This window comes from Talpa occidentalis, unplaced genomic scaffold (genome assembly GCF_014898055.3).
Source record: "Talpa occidentalis isolate TD23 unplaced genomic scaffold, MPIMG_talOcc4v2.1 talOcc4.7, whole genome shotgun sequence".
NCBI lineage: Eukaryota > Metazoa > Chordata > Mammalia > Eulipotyphla > Talpidae > Talpa > Talpa occidentalis.
Genome location: NW_023605083.1, coordinates 24,057,854 through 24,071,478, shown reverse-complemented (window position 1 = coordinate 24,071,478; position 13,625 = coordinate 24,057,854). Strand labels below are relative to the sequence as shown.

General features: G+C 38.7%; 1 protein-coding gene across 1 annotated transcript in view; it reads right to left on the bottom strand.

Moving 5' to 3' along the window:
- Nucleotides 1-217: 217 nt before the first annotated feature.
- GLIS3 (GLIS family zinc finger 3) overlaps nucleotides 218-13,625 on the bottom strand; it is a 654,971-nt gene continuing 641,563 nt past the window's right edge. Inside the window, exons 14-15 of the transcript XR_008549586.1 lie at nucleotides 963-1,076; nucleotides 218-246 (exon numbers count right to left, since the gene is read on the bottom strand). The gene's annotated coding sequence lies outside the window, so the exon portion shown is untranslated. The remainder of the gene's footprint in view (nucleotides 247-962; nucleotides 1,077-13,625) is intronic.

Below are 13,625 nucleotides of genomic sequence, written 5' to 3'. Positions count from 1 at the left end.
GGGTTTCACAAATTTGTCTGAGACAAAATTTGAGAAGTGAGAAATTCAAACACTTGTAAAATGCAGACACTTGCTTTTACTAAAGTCCATTTCCAGGCCTATGTAGATTCACTCTCTTTTATCCAACAATTGTTTGAATAAAACATGTGTGGCAGATACTTACCTTTACTTAATGCTTCCGTTTTAGTGCACCAGCCTAGATCTACCATTAACAATCCAGGAAGTCAGTTCTCTCTCCTCTGTTTTCTATGGTTGAAGAGAAGAAAATTAATGTAAAGAGGTATGCATCAATGCTTTTCTCTATTCCTCTGCTTTTTCTAGAATAAAACTATGTATTTGTTATCTCTCAATTTAGTGGTGAGTTCAAATTCTACCATCACAAGGATTTTGACTTGAGCTCCCCAGCTTACTAAAAATCACACCATTTCTTAATTTCCCCTCATCTTGTTTAGTAATTCTAAAGATTTCCTCTTTCTTCTCCTCCCAGTTCTAAGAATATATGTCTCCTTTCAGGCCCAAATCAACGAGGCTTAAGACTGTCTTTTATCATTCTATTGCTCAATTCACATATTTGGATCCTTAGCAAGTGCTGGGTCTTATTTCATTTCTAAGGTACTTTTTAACTTTCTCCTCTGCCCACACTCTTTTTCCACTCACCAACAACTTATCAAGTTCTTTCATCTTCTCTGTTCACATTCGAGCTCTACATCGTTTACAAAGCATGTTTTTAAAAAAAATTAAAAATTCACCCACCACTATCCATTAGTAGTGGTAACATACTTGAACAAAGTACGTTAAAACAAGATTTCCCCTCTTTCCTACCACTTGGATCGTGTCATCATTTTTAAAAGATATTAGAGACACCTCCAATTGTTTCCACATGCAAATCAAAGTCTCTGTTTCAAAGTTCTCAGTATTACTCCCTCCCCCCCCACCACATGATTCCAAGTTCCTCTGCCTACCTTGATTTTACTGTAAATTCCACAATCAGACAGTTTGGCTGGACAGGGAAGGGGACCACCATTCCCTCCAATCACCTTGATCTTTCCGAGTATGTATTCTCGCTTACTTGCCAACTGGAATGATATGAAAAGGATTTTACATTAATGGGGTCTCCCTTTCCAAGTTCTTCAAAGAACTACTTAAGGTTAAATAATTGTTGAATCAGTTTAGAGGAGCCACTACTGAAAGATGGACTTAGAATTCTTTAATCTATTTCTTTTTTTTTTTTAAAGATTTATTTATTTATTTATACAAGCACTGGGGTACAGTCAGAAGTGCAGGAGGGTGAGAGAATTCACCAGTGACAGAGCGGAGAGCAGATCAGGCAGAAGGACCGAAGTACACTGCTGAGGGGAGCAGCGGGCGGCAGGAGAGGTCTGCAGCGCCATGTGGGACCCTCAACCGGCAGCCGGGGATCGAACTGGCGCTGCAGAGGCTGCAGGCAGCTTCGCAACCCAGTGCTCAACCGCTGCGCCACTGGGGAGACCCTCTTTAATCTATTTCTATCCCTAATACTTTTCCATTAAAACTTCTATATAATGTGTTAGGACATTTTTCTGAGTTAGGAACTAACTAGAGATGTTCAAAATTAATTTTGGGTTACACTGTTTGGGGCTGGTAGTATATTGCCATTGATTTTCCACAGCTCCTGAAGGAAGAATATAAGCAGTGTCCCTCTCTGAGAGGCAGGTGGAACAGTATGTCTCTGTCATTAGAGAGTGAAGGAAGAGTCTGTTAATTTCTTGTGTTCGCTACATCATGTACCCGAAAGAGAAAAGAATAATCCCTCCTCTCTCGTTCCACAAAGGAATGTACTCTGTATAATTACCTCGCATTCATCGTATTCATGGTCTTTATATGCAAGAACAAACTAGTGGTTCATTCCTTACTTTTTGCCTCCTCCCCGTTCCCCACAATTGAAATCAGAATTATTTCATAGCTTACAATTCAGTTGATACTGTAGCTAATCAACTTGAAAACTCTCCCTGGTCATCAATGTCTAGTTGAACCTGTTTTTGGTAACTCTTTTCATGGGCATGTTGGGGCCAAGAGAGGGAATTAAAAAAATACCTTTAATCACTTTTTTAAAAACCAGAATTAGGAAAAGGTTTGGTGATCCCAGTTTCACTAAAAAAACATGGGACTATTTCCCTCTTGGCTATTTTCAGCTAATTCCTTTAAGTTTTGTGGGAACATTTATCTATAGTGATTTCTTTATCTCTTGCTTCTCTCTCCTTTCAGATATTAGTTTGATAATAAGACACCCTTTTGATTTCAAGATAAGTCATCTTCTGAGAATGAAGTTAGAGAAAAATCAAATAATGCTGTGAAGAACATTTAAAGAAAGAATATTGTTCATGCTATATTCAGTGAAACAATGTTATAAAACAACATGTATCTTACAATTTGATATTTTTGAGTACCTCATATAGCGATCTATCTTTCAAACATACATACATAAAAGGAAGTAGGTTATTATGGATGATCTTTTTATTTTCCCCCTCAAATGTTTCTACAGAAATAATGCATTGTTTGTATTAAAAGTATTTTTAAAAGAAAATGGCATTTTCATTTGATCACATGCTATGGGTAGGGAACAGCAGAAACTGTATTAGAAACCTTTCATTACTAATGATTTTGAATGATAAAGATTGTCCTTTATTGTATCCATAGACTTTACATTTTTTTTCAACTGGTAATTTACCAAAATCAACACAGAAAACAGGCTAACAGAAGGACAAGAGAGAGTCATTTCACTTTTCCGAAAGCATTAAACAATTAGAGAACACATAGCTCTGTGCCAGCTGTCTGCTCTAGCAAGTGGCAGAGAGATGGCTGTTCTGTTCCTGACATGAAGAGAAGGTACATCAGGGTTGGAAAAGGATTAGAAGCCTCCTCCCCCATTATTCTAGAGTCCCTGCCCCAGAAATGTGATAACAAGCTAACATTTGTTGAGCTTACTATGTATAGGCACTGTTCTGAGAACTTTTCATGTAACTTTTTAACTCATTTAATCATCAAACCCTGTATGGTGGGAACTATTATTGCCCTGGATTTATAAACAAGGAAACTAAGGCACAAAGACACAATAATTTGACCAGCATGTCAGTCCGTAAATGGCTTATCAGGGGGTTGAACCAAGTAGGGTAGCTCCAGAGAGTGTGCTTTTAAGTCAGTGAATGCTACTCATGGACTCTTATTTGTTCCTACTGAAATGTGGTCCAGACCCTTTAGTAATTAAAAAACCAAACATATCCAGTGATGGATAGTTCCAATGAATCTCTGTATCCAACCTAGAGTGGTTGCATGACGTATGGGTGCCCAGACAGCAGAATGAGAAAGAAGAATCTAGTTGGACCCTCCCAACCCAAAGCACATCTTGGTAGGAGATCCTGGGTAAAGGTAGTTATTTGGATATGATTCTGAAGCTGGAATAAGAGAGTAGGGAAAATGAGACAATTAACAAAGAAAAGACAATACGTGGAATGTTGGGTTTTTTTAAACAACTGAGGCTTGACCCTTCCAGGATCCTCTGATCTATCAAGAAGAACCTACTTCAGGGGCCTCCCTGGTAGCACAGTGGTTAAAATCTCAGTGCTATCAAGCTATTGCCAGCCACTGTGGTCTGAGTTTGATCCCCAGCCATGGAGCTAACCCACATGGCACAGCAGACCTCTCCTGCCCCACCCAGTGCGCCCCTCAGCAGTGTATTTCAGTAGATCTGCCTATTTTGCTCCTCACTCTGTCTCTGGTGAACCCTCTCACCCCCCCGCCCCACCATACCTCTGGCCTATATCCCAGTTCCTGTATAAATAATTAAAAGTAAATCTTAAAAAAAGAGAGAGAAGAACCTGCTTCAGAACTGTCCCTCTCAAGGCAGGGCAGTTTGAATATTTATGCACCAACAGCATCCTTTGTTGGTGAAGGATTTCCATTGGGAGCAACAAATCCCTACCATTCTGTACTGCTGTACAGGCAGGCTAACATGATGCCCTTGTGTTTAAGAGAGTTCTCAGGTGGAGAAACGAAGAGACTCAGGGTTTGGGTAGGAAGTTGTCAGTATGTGCAGAAACTGTCCATCAGAGATATAGGAGAATTCACAGGTGGGCCTTAGGTTATGGGGTCAAGCCTCCATAGTGCCTCCTACAATGCTCCTTCAAACCAATGTTGGCTAAAGGTGTCTTCTGTATGTTGTAAGAGAAAGATTGAAGAGTGTTCAGAGGATCTCAGAGTGGTGCCCAAACCAGCAACATCAGCATCAGTTGGTAGCTTGTTAGAAATGCAAGTACTTGGGCCCTCCCCAGAATTCCTGAATCAAAAACTCACAGAGTATTGCATAGCAATCTGTATTTGAAAACCCATATGGTGATCTGATAAACATGAAAACTACGAAGACCAATTTTAAAGATGTCAAGGGTCCCATCCATAAATCATTTCACCTTCCTAGGGAAGATGGAAATTTGGAAATTTTCCAATGCCAAATATCTAGAACTCAGACTTCCAAATCCTACTTCCTTATGGTAATGACTCAGATATTATTTCCCCCATAGCTGGGTATGTTCGTTAGGGTAACTGTAGACTGCTATAACAAAAAGTACCCCCAAATAGTTTGGGTTAATGACTTATATAATAACAAAATTTATTTGTTATGTAACAGTCTAGCCAGTACAGGCTGGTGGGGCAGTTCTACTTTATGAAATGATTCGGGGACCCAGGTTCTTTTTTGTCTTGGGACTAAACTATCTCCTTGGGTGGTATTTTTATCTGGTAGTCAAAGTTTGGTTGCTGGCCATAGGATGTGGCAGATAGAAACCAAGTCTGGAGTCACAAGCTTACCTTAATTTGCAAGTCACCGTATTTGAACACAATATTTCTTCAAGTATTCTACTATTCCAAACTTAGTCAGGTGATCCCTCCTCCCAAAGTGACTGCAAAGGGACTGAAGAAATACAATCTCTGTACTAGCATCTTTACTCCCAGGGCAAAGGGATCTGCAAGAGCTCAGCAGACCATCAAGGCAGTTTGCTTAATATCAGTCCTTCCTAACAGCAGAGTGATATTGCTATAGTTACTTTTCCTTTTGAATTTACTTATATCCCACTTATTCCCAGAAGGCACCTTCATACCTAAGTTAGAGGATCTCCCTCAGATGGCTTATTAAGACAGCCATACTACTTTGAGAAGGGGGGAAGCATAATCCACTAATATCTTTTCAAGAAATTCATGCTCAACTGTGACAGATCAGATATTTTTTATCCAGTAAAGGTAAGTTACTGTGAGAATGGGACTCAGATCAGGGAATAAAAGTGCACAATGTCATCAAAATTTCTTGATTCAAGAAAGAAGGAAGCAAGAGAGGCTGAACCCAAAGGAGGATGATAGTCAAAGCTCTTCTCACTGCCCATTTTCTCACATGCAGCAGGGTCAAGGGTTGAACACAGCTGTTTGTCCCTTGTCTATATGTTCTAAACACACTATAAAGTGAAGGCACTTGTCTGGAAGGCAAATTCCAATGTTTAGCTTTCAAGGGGCTGAAACTGGGTGAGCAGGTATCTAATCCATGGCATGACTGGGAGGAGCCAGAAGTTTGAGTTAAGGCTAGTGATATAGGATGACACAGGTACTTGGAAAAAAGGTCTAATAATCTGCAAGTCGAAAAGGGAATGGTTCAGCTAAAGAACAAGGAAGTGGGAAGCAAAAACCAAGACTAGGTAGAAACAGAACAAGGTGAAACAAGGTAGAAAACAATATGAGATGGGCGATTTCTGAGAATGGAACTGACTGGTGGTATTTCCTGGTTGACAGGCAAGTGCTGTGGGTGTCTTGGATTATGGAATATAGTCCAAGTTGGTATGGGAAAGCAAAGCACAGAAACAGTGGTTCTTTTGAACAGACTAACTCTCAGAGCTACAGCAGAGAATCAAACCCCTGTTATTCTAGAGTAACATGTCACCTCAACGCAGTCTTTAGGTAAGGATTTATAGTTAACAATTTAGAATAAATCATAATTTGAAAGCTAATTAACTAAAGCGATGTACAATAAAAGATATAGGCCTTGAATTGTGCCCCCAAAGTCAGCTGACTTGTGCTTTTGTATTTTTTTCTTCTAGAAGGAGGGGCTATAGATTGTATCTAAATATATCTCAGTAAACCTAGCAAATAAGCATGCGTACAATTAAGCTACTCCACATAAAGGATAAGCCTTACCAATGTTAGCAAGCAGCAGTGTCCTTTTAAATTTAAAGCCCTATAAAGCCTAAAAGGAAATACCAATCAGCAACCCTTTATCCTTTTAATGCAGGCCAGCAGCTCTCTCATTTTTATCTCTTTGCTTTATACTACACAGAAATAGCCTCTGAGTATGTTGTTTTCTCTCTGCTCACCACAGAATTAGCAGAACATTGTATATCCAAAATTATTACTCTCTATTGCTTCATCACTTCTTTTAATAGACAAGAAATCTTCAGCACTATTTAATTATGCTTACCTGCAAATATAACACATTGAGTTTCAGACATGGGCAAGAAATATGCTATTTTAGATAATTTAAAGATCCTGGCACACTCTGGGATTCTGTAAGTGTGCTCAGCTTTGCCCTTGGCAAAGGAGCAAGCTCTTGTCTTCTGTGCCTCTCCTCCTGTTCCTGTTCCAAGCCTTCTCCCCTCTTCTGCCCAGGTTCATGATGCTTTCTCGGTGAGATAGGCTCATCCAGAGCTCCTGCTCTGGAGCCACATCATCCAAGGTGACATTATAAAATGTGACATTATAAAATGAGGACAAACCTAATAGATTTGTTGGGAGGATTAAGTGATAAGAAGACGATATTGCAACATCCTTTAGAATGGTTCCTGGCATACTAAGTACTCTGCATCTTCGCTGTTTTTCCATCTCTATTCTTCAGCACGTACACCAGGGTACCCCACTCTGGCCTGAACCATGAAGATGGTGTTCCAAGTCCTCAGATTATCCTGCCTGCCTGTCTACCTCAATTTTCTCTAAGTCCTTCCTTCCAGTTGATGGGGAGAACAGGCCGAGCATGGATTGGAGCAGGGTTTCTGAACTTGACTATCAGATCAAGTAGGAACCTTGTATAACTCAGGGCTGGACAAAGTAGGCAAAGAGTAGAACCCAAATTTCAAATAATGCTGCTGGTCTGTGGGCCACACTTTGAATAGCAAGAGGTTGGTGCCATCTAAATCTAGATTCTAATCCCTTCATTCACTCTGCTGGATTAGAAACTTCCAGAGGAAGTTTCTCTGCCATTCTGTTTAAACTCAGTTACCTCAGTGGATCAAAATTAGGATTAAATGAATCAGTGGATGCAGAATGTTCAGCAAAGTGCCTGGCACGTAGCCACTCCCAATAATCGGTAGCTATTAAGTTGTTAGTAACAAGTTATTAGACACTAACTCCCAAGGGAATTTGCATTTTAAAAGAATTGACTGAGTTGGCTAAACTTAACTGCTTTAATTTAAACTTATAATATCAAATAGGGAGATTATAAGTGTTCCTGACCACTGATATTACTGCAACCAATTTCCAGGCACAGGGGGAAAATATACAAGGCAAGCTCTATAATTCCCAAACAAAATTCCAAATCTGCTACCAACACCTCAAAATCTATAATACCTTTTATTTTAACCATAGAATGGAGACCTTGGATTCTCCACCCGCCCCACCATCCCTTATACCCACTTGACCCTTCTCCCATCCTCTTTCTTCCCTCTCAACTTCAGTAACCTGAATTCAGTTATCGGTTTTCAATGTCCATTATTTTATAATGTTTTGCTTTAACAGTTCATCAGTTTTGTTTCCTTGTATTACTTTTTTTTCTGTTCAATTGTTCAATATTTGCCTTTATCATCCTGACTTGACTTTGGATAATCCCCTTGGGTTCCTTCCATTTTGCTGGGAACAAATGGTAAGATTTCATTTTTCCTCATAGCTAAGTATTGCAATGATATTGCAACTACCATATTGTGAGTATGGACCACATCTTTATCCAATCCCCCATCAGTGGGCACTTAGGCTGCTTCCATAATCTAGTAATTTTAATAATGCTATAAGAATTTACAACCTTTGAATCTCCTTTCAGTCAGTAAATAGAATTCTTTCACTTCAAAACTTCACCAGTGAGTTCTGCATCTGGCCAAAATGGAGTAACAGACAGTTATTTTCCACCTGCATTATCTGAACATACAAACAATGGGACAAAATGCAGAAAACAAAAGTTTTCAAGACACCAGAATCAGGCAATAAAAGACAGTTATTCTTGAGAGAGGGAAACACATGAGATGCAACGTATGATTTTCTCAGCTCACTGAGAACCTTGAGAGATTCCAGGCCACTGTGCAGGGATCAAGAACCCTGGACACTCCCTCTGTCAGTTGAGGAGATAAAGGTAAGATTCCAAGGAGAGTTTGGTGACTAGGATTTTCAAAATAAAGTACCAAAGAAAGAAGAGCTGCACTCAAAAAAAGATCTCTGAACATATTATAGGAAACAGAAATTAATCTATGTTAACAGAAATCAGATCAAAGAATAGTGAGAAAGAAGGGATTACCAAGAGGAACTAGGAAACTTTGGGGATGATGGATATGTTCATTGTCTTGATTTTGGCACATGCATATGTCAAAGTTGGTCAACATACACACATTATTTGCAATTTATTGGATGACAATTATATCGCAGTAACACTGTAAGGAAAAAAAAAACCCCTCACCTGCAGCCCCAATTTCTACTTGTTGCCTTGTAGCTCTAGAGTGCTGCAGATTTACCCAGAAGGTGCATGACTACAAAGCTTGGACTTGATCCACTCTATCCTCTCCAAGTTCTATTCCTGTACCATGTCAATTTCAGAATTACAATTTCACTTTATGTCTTTGCCTGTAACAGGAAGGGTGTCTAGCATTTTGTAAGAAATATTGTTTAAGAACCCCAGGGAGTATTCCCTGAAAGTGGGCCTGGCTCCAGTTAAAACACTACAGTAACATTTTTTTTCTGGCACTCTAACAAGAGTAGACTGTGTAAAAGATTTAAACAGAAATTTATGTTGACCTACAATAGAGCTGGGCCCTGGAAGATCTTCTGGACCCTTAAATCTTTGCTATACATACCCATTCTACCCCTAACCCAATACCAGCCCTAAAGATACTTTCCATTACCTTGCTCCATGAACTTTGTGGAAATATACACATGATAATTCCCTCCTACAGTTAAGTGTTGAATAATATTTATCTCTGGATGAAAAATGAACATCTTGTTATTTGATGTTAAGAATTTAGGGAATTAAATAGATCCCCTCGTTGCTTCTTCATACTGACCCAATTACATTGGTTATACTCCATTTTTTCACCTTGATCCAAGCAACCAACACCATTCACTTGATGACTGCAGCAACTCCTTATGTAGTTTCCCTTTTTCCATCTTGCTCTCTTAGTCTGTTAACTATACAGTTGCCAGAGTTTTCCTTTAAAAATAACAACCAGATTAGAGAAATGTCTCTTGAGTTCTTCTGCCCATTTCTTGACTGGATTGTTTATTTTGTTTTTGTTGAGCTGAGTGAGTTCTTTGTATATCATTGTGATCAGTCCCTTATCAGTTGGATGGAGTGCAAAGATTTTTTCCCAGTCAGTGGGGTGTCTCTCTGTTTTGGTTAATGTCTCTTGCTGTGCAGAAACTTTTCAGTTTGATGTAATCCCAGGTGTTTATCTTTGCCTTCACTATCACTGCTTTGGGTGATGTCTTTTTTTTTTTAATTTAAATTTTATTTTTATATTCCCCATACAATTACAACCCCCTTATTTTTACCCCAAGCCCTGCTTTCCCCCCCCCCACCCCCCATACAGTGTCTCTTGTTCATAGTGATTTGTTGATTTTGATATTTTCTTTCTTACAGTTATTCTTTTTCCTGGTCCCTTATTTAAGTTTTCTAGATTCCTGCTATGAGTGAGACCATCCGGTATTTTTCTTTTTCTTTCTGGCTTATTTTGCTGAGCATGATCCCTTCCAGTGCCATCCATGATGCTGTAAATTGCATGTGTTTATCTTTTTTGAATGCTGAGTAATATTCCATGGTGTATATGTACCACATCTTCTTGATCCAGTCATCTATTTTTGGGCATTTGGGTTGTTTCCAAAGCTTAGCTATTGTAAACAGTGCTGCTATAAACATAGGGGTGCGGGTGCTCTTTGGAATTGATGTTTCTGTGTCCTTTGGGTAAATACCTAGGAGTGGAATTGCTGGATCATATGGAAGCTCTATGTTTGGTAGGTCAAAAAATCTCCACACAGCTCTCCATAGTGGTTGGACCAGTTTGCACTCCCACCAACAGTGCAGGAGAGTTCCTTTTTCTCCACAACCTCGTCAACATTTGTTGTTGCTAGTTTTTTTAATATGTGCCATTCTCACTGGTGTGAGATGGTATCTCATTGTAGTTTTGATTTGCATTTCCCTGATTACAAGTGATGTTGAACATTTTTTCATATGCCTGTTGGCCATTTGCATTTCCTCTTCAGAGAAATTTCTTTTTAGCTCTTCTGCCCATTTTTTGACTGGATTATTTTCTTTGTTTTTGTTGAGTCTCATCAGCTCTTTGTAGATTTTTGTGATCAGTCCTTTATCATTAGTGTTGGGTGCAAAAATGTTCTCCCAGTTGGTGGGGTTTCTCTTTGTTTTTGTTATTGTCTCTTTTGCTGTGCAGAAGCTCTTTAATTTGATGTAGTCCCAGCTGTTTATCTTTGCCTTCACTATTACTGCTTTGGGTGATGTGTCTGTAAAGATGTCTTTGATGTGCATATCATGTAGTGTTTCGCCTATATTTCCTTCTATGTATTTTATGGTTTCAGGTCTTATGTCTAGTTCTTTAAACCGTTTTGAGTTGTTTTTTGTGCATGGTGTTAGGTAGTAGTCAAGCTTCATTCCTTTGCATGTAGCGACACAGGTTTCCCACCACCATTTATTGAACAAACTTTCTTTGCTCCAATGCATATTCTTTTCTCCTTTGTCCAAGATTAGTTGACCATAAATCTGTGGGTTTATTTCTGGATTTTCTATTCAATTCCATTGGTCTGTGTGTCTGTCCTTGTTCCAATACCATGCAGTTTTGATGATTATGGCTTTGTAGTAAAATTTCAAGTCTGGGAGTGTGATGTCTCCATTCCCTTCTTTTTTTTTCAGGAGAGCTTTGGCTATTCGGGTTTTTTTTGTGGTTCCATATGAATTTCATCAATAATTGTTCTATTTCTTTGAAGAATGACATTGAAATTTTTATTGGAATAGCATTGAATCCGTATATTGCTTTTGGTAGGATGGCCATTTTAATAATGTTTATTCTTCCAATCCATGAGCAGGGGATGTCTTTCCATTTCTTTGTGTCTTCTTCTATTTCTTTTAACAGTGTTTTATAGTTTTCTTTGTATAGGTCCTTTACCTCTTTTGTTACATTTATTCCCAAGTATTTGATTTTTTTTGTTTTGATAGTAAAAGGGATTTTTTTAAAAATATCTTCTTCTTCAGATTTATTGTTGGTGTATAGGAAGGCTACTGATTTTTGCATGTTGATTTTGTATCCTGCCACTTTACCAAACACATTCTATGAAGCTGACATTACACTTATACCAAAACCAAACAAGGACAACACAAAAAAAGAAAACTACAGGCCAATCTCCTTAATGAACACTGATGCAAAAATCCTCAATAAAATTTTAGTTATCAGAATCCAACAATGTATCCATAAGATAATTCACCATGACCAAGTAGGATTCATTCCAGGAACACAAGGATGGTTCAACATCCGAAAATCAATCAATGTTATCCAACACATCAACAAAAAGAAATATAAAAACCATATGATAATATCAATAGATGCCGAGAAAGCTTTCAACAAAGTGCAACACCAATTCATGATAAAAGCCCTTGAAATTCTTGGGATACAAGGAACATACCTCAACATCATAAAGGCCATCTATGACAAGCCAACAGCCAGTATCATTCTCAATGGTGAAAAGCTGAAAGCAATTCCATTAAGATCTGGAACAAGACAAGGATGTCCACTCTCACCACTGCTTTTCAATATAATACTTGAAGTCCTAGCCAGAGCAATAAGACAAGAGAAAGACATCCAAGGAATCCAAATAGGAAAAGAAGAAGTCAAACTATCACTATTTGCAGATGATATGATAATAGACATAGAGAATCCCAAAAACTCCACTGGGTAATGAGTCTTTAAAGATGTTTCTGAGATGTATGTCTTGTAGTGTTTTACCTATATTTTCTTCTATATATTTTATGGTTTCGGGTCTTATGTCCAGTTCTTTTATCCATTTTGACCAACAGGCATATGAAAAAATGTTCAACATCCCTTATCATTAGGGAAATGCAAATCAAAATCACACTGAGATACCACCTTACACCAGTAAGAATGGCACATAACAAAAAAAAACAAGCAACAATAAATGTTGGCAAGGATGCGGTGAAAAAGGAACTCTTCTACATTGCTGGTGGGAGTGCAAACTGGTCCAACCATTGTGGAAAGCTATCTGGAGGTTCCTCAGTCTACTAAAAATGGAACTACCATACGATCTGGCAATTCCACTACTGGAGATCTACCCAAAGGACACAAAAACAGTGATTCAAAAGAACACCTGTACACCTATGTTTATTGCAGCACTATTTAGAATAGGTAAAACTTGGAAACAACCCAAATGCCCAAAAATAGATGACTGGATCAAGAAGATGTGGTATATATACACAATGGAATATTATTCAACAATCAAAAAAGATAAACTCATGCCGTTCACAGCAACGTGGATGGAGCTAGAAGGAATTATACTCAGTGAAATAAGCCAGAAGGAAAAAGAAAAATATTGGATGGTTTCACTTATAACAGGAATATAGTGGAACCAAATAAAACATCAGTGTAAAAAACAATCACAGTACAAAACACAACAAAGAAAAACCAGACAATTATAAATCAGAGACATACTGCAGGGAAGAAGGAGGGAGAGGGATCAGAGGGAGGGAGGGAAGCAGGGAGGAGCACAGGGGACTGAGGTGATGGTGCACAGGTGCATTGGTGAAGGAAACTCCATGGGGACTACACCTGATAGGGTAGGGGGAAGGAAATATTATTTAAAAGTGAACAATGATGTAAAAAAATATTTTAAAAAGTTAGATATGAATTTTCAACTGATCTTTTAAGATTTATTTTTTATATTTTTATTTTTTTAAAGATTTATCTATCTATGCACACAAGAACTGGGTTATGGGCCAGAGATACTGGGGGTGAGAGGATTCACCAGAGACAGAGTGGGGAGCAGAACAGGCAGACTGACTGAAATACACTGCTGAGGGGAGCAGCGAGCAAGTCAGGAGAAGTCTGCTGTTCCATGTATGTTGCTCCCTGGCCGGCCGGGGTTTGAACTCATGCTGCAGAGGCTGCGGATTGCTTTATAGTGTGGTGCTTAACTTCTTGCACCACCAGGGAGACCCTGATCTTTTAAGATTTAAAAGGATGGTAAAGATTACCTGATCCAGGTACACATTTTTAAGTTGATACTTCTCTATATAGCTTTACTATTACGGTTGTTGTGCCTTTGAAACACCTGTTAAGCCAGCCTAT